Below are 7,946 nucleotides of genomic sequence, written 5' to 3' on the forward strand. Positions count from 1 at the left end.
GGTGCGGTGCTGGCGCGCGGGTTCAATAGTTATTAAAAAGTACTTAAAGGGCAGAACTCGGAACGAAATGTATAGAAATCGTTGGAACTATTGTAGAACTATCGAAAAATGCCAAAAAGTCAGCTGGAAGTGCCTGTTAAGAGGTACTTCACTCTTACGCTGGGGTGCTGGAGCGCGGGTTTAATTAATATTTAAAATAAATTAGAGACCGGAACTATTGTTAAAACCTATCAGGAACTGTAGAACTCATCGAGAACTATAAAATTTCATGGTTTTCGATTTGATTTACTCAATTTTGCGGTGCCACGGGAAGTTAGCACCGCAAATTTTCAAGTGTTATTTTTTTTAGCTAAATCAACGGAACTATTTATAAAACTTATCAGGAACTATAGAACTATTGCGGGTGCCATTGGAACTCTTATTAAAACTTGCGGTGCCAAAAGATGAGGTGCCAACTTCACACACGCTATGCTAAGGCCCTTACATAACGTTTTTAGATGAAATATTTCAGACCAGTTGTAAGGTTTTAAAGGAGCTATTTACTGATATTTAGTTTGACTTTGGATGGCGTCTCTAATAACGATTTCGGCTGGAAATACCAACGTGCACTGGTGCATATCAAGACCGTTGTACACTGTTAATACCTATCACCGCGGCAGTGTGTTTCGTCAGGCGAACACGAGATTCACAAAATGTGAACTTATTAACCTGCAAAACTCACTGTTTCATCGGACATTATTCGACGCGTTTTTGCATGAAATGAAAGAATCTGGCAAAAAAAGCGTCACTCTGCCTTATGATCTGAGATATTAAGCGTTAAAGTTGATGACTATTGAGGTTAGGAAATCTGTCACAGAGGCAAAATGAGGTCTATAATTGTACTGTTCCACATGGGTTTCGACTTCTTCAATGTAATTTTTAATTTTCGCTTTGCCTTTTTTTTATGTTCTATCAATATTAATTCGTCATCGTCACTTGATGACGATGATGTCAAAAGTTCCATGAGCACATATAAATCACTAATGATAAAATCAAAATTGAAGCTACAAGGATATCAATTTTCAGACGAAGGCTGTGCCTGGTAAGGTCCACTCGGTGCTACGAATGCTTCGAAGCATTTTTTGATTGGTCAGATAAAATTCTTGCTTCAAATAAAAGTTTCGAAGCATCAAGTGGACCGTGCCCGAAATCAGACACTAGCGACAAAATTAATACCACGTGATCACACACACGCTGCTTTTTAGCGTCTCATGAAAGCACCAAGTCCGACAATTACACCAACTGGCCCCAACAAATTTGTGGGGGACACTTTGTGTACACTTGTGCGGTGTACCGAGTCCAGACGAGCATGTGACATTGGTGAGGAACTGCACCATTCAACCAGCCGAATACATCAATTACACCGACACCTGAAACGTGCAGTCGGTGCGTCCCAGCCGAAATCACTATGAGTGCAAAAACGAAATGGAAATTATCAAATACATGTTTTATTAACAGTACAATAAAATATATTGGTGATTGTACGATTTAATCTATTTTTAATACATTTTTACGGCAATTGTGTATAACAGTTTTATGTGCACTAGTGCATACCAGCCGAAATCGCTATTCATTGTTCAACGGTTTTTATATGCACCAGTGTACACTAGTGCATCCCAGCCGAAATCGCTATAAGATCAGATCAAGGTCACATTAACTTTTTTTTAATGAAACATGCTATTTTTAATCTACAATTTAGCAGCTGGTGTAGCTTTTCAAAACTACTTTTTTTTATTAAGTTCTTATTGAAATGTGAGACTTGAAAGTTACAGTATTTAATCAAGGTGTCCGATTGGCGGCACTAAAAATAAAAATTAGGGAAACAACTACCTCTAAAACTGTTTTCCGAATCTTTTTATGTTGTTCTTCACATTTCGGTAGTTTATATAAAAACGGTTTCTACGCGTCTTTGGCTCAGTCGTTTCTAAGATAACTTTCAATTTTTTGCATAGATTACGAAGTAAATGATTTGTGCATTTTATTTTGCTCACTGTTGTCATTTGTTCCTGATACGGTCTATTATCAATAATGGACTTAAATACGTTGTTATCACCATCGGCGATGACCGTTCTATAGATCAATCCATGCATTTCAATGCTATTTTTAAACTCTTCAACAATAACATCACTCTCCATACTTGTAGAGCTTGCATTGCGATCAAAGTTTTTGTAGCATTTATGAACTTTTGCCTCGACGTTTTTCCGTTCCGCCATATCACACACCGTGCAAAATTTGTTGCGAATACTGACAAAGAGAACTTTCCCTGTGTGATAACCAATGATAGCTCCAACACCGGAAAGTGAATTGTAGGCAGTGCCATACGATCTGTTCGCTCAACTACCATCCGCTATAACGGTTATATACGGAATGCCATTAATAGTTTCGTTTCTCTGTATAGCGAATTGTTTTCAACTTTGCTTGCCTTTTTCACATTTTCAAAAAGGCTGTTTTTTGGAATCGATTAATAATTCTCGATGTTTGATATATGTTTTCTCAGACATACACGGCGTATTCACAGCTGCTAACATCTCTTGTACTTGGACATAACCAATCCCAGTCGTTATGCTTGCTGCTGTCATAGCCGTGTTGATGTTCATAGTGTGATCATCTCTGGATTGTGACCAAAACTTGTCTTCATAATTGCAATTTTGGCAACTAAAGAAGAATTGCGTTAATAACCCAGAGCGTTGCTCATTTATGAGACGCCAATTTTCAAATCAGCACGAAAATAACATTGCATGGTCATCAAATGTCCTATGCATCTCTTTCAAGAAGAAAGAAATATCCATGATACGATTATCTTCAGACTCGTGGTCTTGGATACGACCTATATCTACACGGCCTGTACGGTCGACGACACAACTATCATTGTCATTTTCGCAAATTTGGACATTCCCATACATACTTTTATTTACTTTGTGTCCAAGCATGTTTCGAAGGTACTGATATCTTTCCAATCGATTGCATCGGGTGAGATCAATGCTACCGGCCCCGTGTCAGATTCATTATCAGTACTCTCATAATTAATGCTGGCTTCTCCAGCCATTTTCCTTTCCATCAATTTTTTTAACTCTGCCCGCCTACAAAGAACAATAAATATATTAATATGCAAAATAATACACAGAATAGCATTTAATAATAAAAACATAAAAATATAGATATAACTGACATTATTTATCGTACATTTTATTATTACGCATGTATTTTATTATTACCCAGTCTTGCTTGTTTATTATACTGTTTACTACAATTTGATTATATATATAAAAATAAAGTCTTTCAACGTGTGTGGTGTGTGTGTGTGTGTGTATCTGCGTGCGTGTGTGTGCGTGTTACCATCACAACTGACGCTTTTGCTATTTATTATAATCAGTATCATCTGATTAGACGTCTCTGATATTTGTTCTATCAATACCGTCGAAACAGACGCTTTTGGCATTTATTTATTTTGCCATTACAATCGGAATAGATGCTTTTGATATATATTTTTAACAGTATCATCTGATTATACATCTCTGATATTTGTCCTACCAGTACCGTTAAAATAGACGCTTCTGGCATTTATACTTACGTATAATATATCGTAAAAATTATTCTACCCACGAAATGACCTGGCTGTGGCAGCGGCGGGCGTGTTGAATACGCGATTGAAATACTCGCGTCCACGATATCGAACGGGATGGCACGATCACGCGTAGCACGCCTGCAAGCGGCAGCGAGCCGCGGGCAGCTCCCGACAACGAGCTCAACGACACGAATATCAATTAACAGTTGCGGATTTGTGCGATCCCACCGACGGGAAATCGGTGGCTTCACAATATCTTACTGCGCTCGTCTCATCAAGGGTCCTCCTGTGCGGCTCTCTCTCGGTAGTTCTCTCTCGATTTCTCGCTCTCTCTCTCGTTCGTCCCGTGTCCTCACGTTTACGTCTGCTCTCTAAGCTCACCACAGCACAAGTGCCGGCCCGGGGTCCCTCCGGGAGAACGCAGGTATCGCAGGCCCACGTGATTAGCCTTATCGCTCCTGGTTGGTCGCGAATCCTCTCGCGGGTCCCATACGCCCTCGCGAGTCGCTGTTGCGTCGCGCGTCCTGGATTCGGCGCGCGAGATTTAACTGTTAGTGGGCATTTTTCGGCGGCTACTCGCAGGACCTTTTCCCGGATCCTCCGGCCTTCCGGATGCCAAAGCAATCAATTTCCCCCGCCGTGCAGTTTCCTTTTCCGCGGCAGGGCGTCATTGTTCGGTAGGGTACTCCTGGTGGCCGACAGTGGGGACCCCATGCCCGGTGGGCGGCAAAGGGCTTGCGCATCTCCTTCATGCCGAGTCTTTCCCTGTTACGAGGCTATCTCCTGCAAAGAATCTGGTACGAGGATCATGCTCGCAAAAAATGGTTTATTAGGATCAAAGAGATTTTTACCTGCGCATTCTCCCTTCCGGCCACGGCCTCGTTCCTCTTTGGGTGTGTCTCCGGTCTTCTCCCTCGACGTCCGCGGGGTTGGTGTGACGTAACTTCAGATTGACATAGTTTCTTGTAGCCGCCGATGATACAAAAACGCTAGTAAAACGCTTAACGAAAAAATAAAGAATCTGCGAAACGCAATCGCAAAGTCGCCCGTAATCGCGATAAGCGCTGGCACGCCCGCCCTCCGCGACGGGAGGACACAGGACAAAAATGCCGCGCTAATTCGGTCGGGTAAAACAACTGACGGACGGTACAAACGTCATATCACAATTGATACATGAAACTGGCCAATCATAGTCATTCCATTTTTCAGAGTAATGCTGAATTCACATTGCATCCGATTTGCGTCGTACAACGCTCTGCAACCAGAAAACAGATTTCCGATGATACGAAGCAAAATTCATCGGAATCCTGTTTTCTGATTGGTTGCAGAGCGTCGTACGACGCACTTCGGATGCAGTGTGAATCGAGTATAATAGCTATGATTAGTCAGTTTCATAACATCGATGTTATAACTTCGGCGTAAATCGAGCCGTGTAAACGTAGTTTATGTTTGTTCAGCAGATAAGGACATGTACAAGTACTGACAAATCTGACAATAGTTTGTCCTTTATCGAAGAATTCTCAGAATTGTTGCACATGGTGCAATCAGTTCAGAAAGTTCATCGTAACAGATCTATTGTTTCTTTCCGAACGCACTCAGATCAGCGGAGCGCTGTCTGACTACAACGCCATTTCCCAGAAAATCGAGCAATTATTATTAAACACAATTCCTGGTCTGTTTATCAGTCCGAGTCTTCGTTGAACAAGCAAATTTACGTGATTTAGAGATTAATGAATATACTTTTTTCTAAGCTTTCAATCTCAGTTCTGTTTGTAAACTCAGTATTGTTTGTGTACGTCATGCGGTGGGTGATGCAGTATCGTTTGGTCCATACGAGCTATAAAACTTTTGTATTAAGGAAACATCTACATCAATTGACAGCTCTACGTGTTGAAAAAATGTAAGTTTTTATCTTTTTTTCCTATTTTAGTACAAATCTATTGCATCTATTTTATCCCTGTAAAAGGATTTTTGATTCCGTTAAGTAAATTCGGAGATTTACATCGATCTGCAAAATACCGACAATTTAACCACTCCAGCATCCCCTTAATTTATATAAATTTTCCTTAAAATCGTTTTTCGCGTGAGTTTTGAAATTTGTATTGAGTTGGATGTACTCGCAAAGCCATGGAGATTGCGCGAATTGTAACACCCTATGGATCTTTGTTACGCGAAGACCGTGACGAGTACATTGCTGCAGGTTACGGTAGTGGACGACGTAACGCTATTTATCTTACAGCGTCGCTAAAAGTTTATCCTCGCGCTTGCCGGGCGGCTTATCGCGCATCGGACAGAAAGACAGGTCAGTGCGTTGGTCATGTAGATGCTGCGGATACTCGAAATCGACTTCAAGAATATAACCGGTGGATGAATCCCGAGCGATCGCGCTCGTGTCAAAGTTCGCAGTGTCTTTGACCCATCGAAATTCGGCGTATGGCAATGGCTGACACGTCGCCCATCCGTACAGATTATTCACGTCGTAGTACATGCAGGACGACGGTTTCGACGGGTCGTACAAATGCATGTACTTGTTATTAGCCTGCGCCTATCTGTCCGAACATTAACTGAGCCGCGTATACCGCGCTCGATGAACATATCTATGTCGGTGAGCAACTCAAACCTTACGCGCATATATTTTACCATCGCGTCCCATGTGAAACCAGACAAGGTGTAATAATGCGCGGGATCGAGATCGGAACTAGTGACACAACTTTCACGAAAATTCTCGAAAATGTCGGCCAATAACAAGACATCGGTTTTCAAGTACAGATCACTGTACTCGCCGAGCGTTCGGATTGAGTATCGCTGCCAGACATTCGCGGCGTGAGCGTAATCGTCGAATACTGTATCGCTCGTCAATGAACTGTAAAATGATTCGCGCGATGGTAGACGCGTGTCCTGCAATTTTTCGACGCAGTCAACGTACTCGTACGGAAATATGCCTTTACGAGTCACCTCTATTAAGCCAGCAGGACAAAATGAGCAGAATCAATCCGAAAATTCAATTAAATTTTTTAGTACTCATTTTGTACTAATTTGTACCTCCAATAAAGATTTTGTAATCTGTGTAAGAAATAAAGATTCAAATAAAAAGAACTGAATTTGTACTAGTAAAAAAAAATTAATATATTGATCCATTCCCCGAAAAACAATCCCCGATTAAACTTAACTCTGTTACGGTCAAAAGTAAGGTACCTTCCGCCACGAACAGAATCAGTCGATATCCCTACAACTGAGAGGGTATAATTTGTACCACCAAAATGTAAAGTTTCAGATTTTGTACCCCCGCTGTTCCTTCGGAAACTACCCCCAATGGCTATTAGATTGAAGAGTAAAGTACCCTTCGCGATGAGCAGAATCAGTCAATACCTCTATAACCGAGAGGGTATAATTTGTACCACCAAAAATGTGAAGTTTCAGATTTTGTATCCTCGCCTTTCCTTCAAAAATTATCCCTATTGGGCTCAAGAGAAATATACTCTCCGTGCAACCGAATCGCTCGATACTTTCACAATCGAATTTACATTCTCCGATATTGAATATTGTAATTATTTGTAGTAAAGTTTGTGCACGTTTTTTATATACATACTGACTAATGTTTCTCATTGAATGGATAATTATCTTTAAAAAAATCTCTCTAATACGTATACAATAGAGACGTTTTCAATCAATAGATTTGTGAAATTTGCCACGAATCTTACTTTTAAAAGATCCGAAAAGTCATTAGCCGCGAGTTATTGCTTTGATAAATGCCGAAAAATGGCGAGCCGCGAGTCATTGCTTTGATAGATGCCGAAAAGTGTCGAACCGCGAGTCGTTGCTTTAATAGATGCCGAAAAGTGTCGAGCCGCGAGTCGTTGCTTTGATAGATGCCGAAAAGTAGCGAACCGCAAGCAACGGTTTTGATAGATGCCGAAGGATCATGATTAGTAGATCATATATTCAGGAATAGTCCTTCTTTAGTCTCTATTAAGGTGATGCTAAAGCCTTCTGTTTTACCACATTTCCATTCGTTGAAAAATCTCTGTATTGGATGTACGGATTGCAAAAGTATTATTGCTTAAATTAAAGTACGCACAAACAGGACCTCAGCTGCATTGGATTTCATGAGAAAATCGAAAAAAAGTTTCAAATTCGTTAAAAATTCACTTACTTTTGACTCGTACAGCTGTCACCTCAGATATTTATTTGCTTGATATAAGAGTTTTAGAGTCCATATCTTGAAAATAAGCGTGCAGCTGAGGTCACATTATTGAAACGAACGAGTTTGTAGAACTAAGATTGAAAGTCTAGAAAAGAAATATTTCCACCGAATAGAAAATACGTGTATACAAATGCTTTG

Source organism: Trachymyrmex cornetzi, unplaced genomic scaffold (assembly GCF_001594075.2).
Source record: "Trachymyrmex cornetzi isolate Tcor2-1 unplaced genomic scaffold, Tcor1.1 scaffold918, whole genome shotgun sequence".
NCBI classification, from domain to species: domain Eukaryota; kingdom Metazoa; phylum Arthropoda; class Insecta; order Hymenoptera; family Formicidae; genus Trachymyrmex; species Trachymyrmex cornetzi.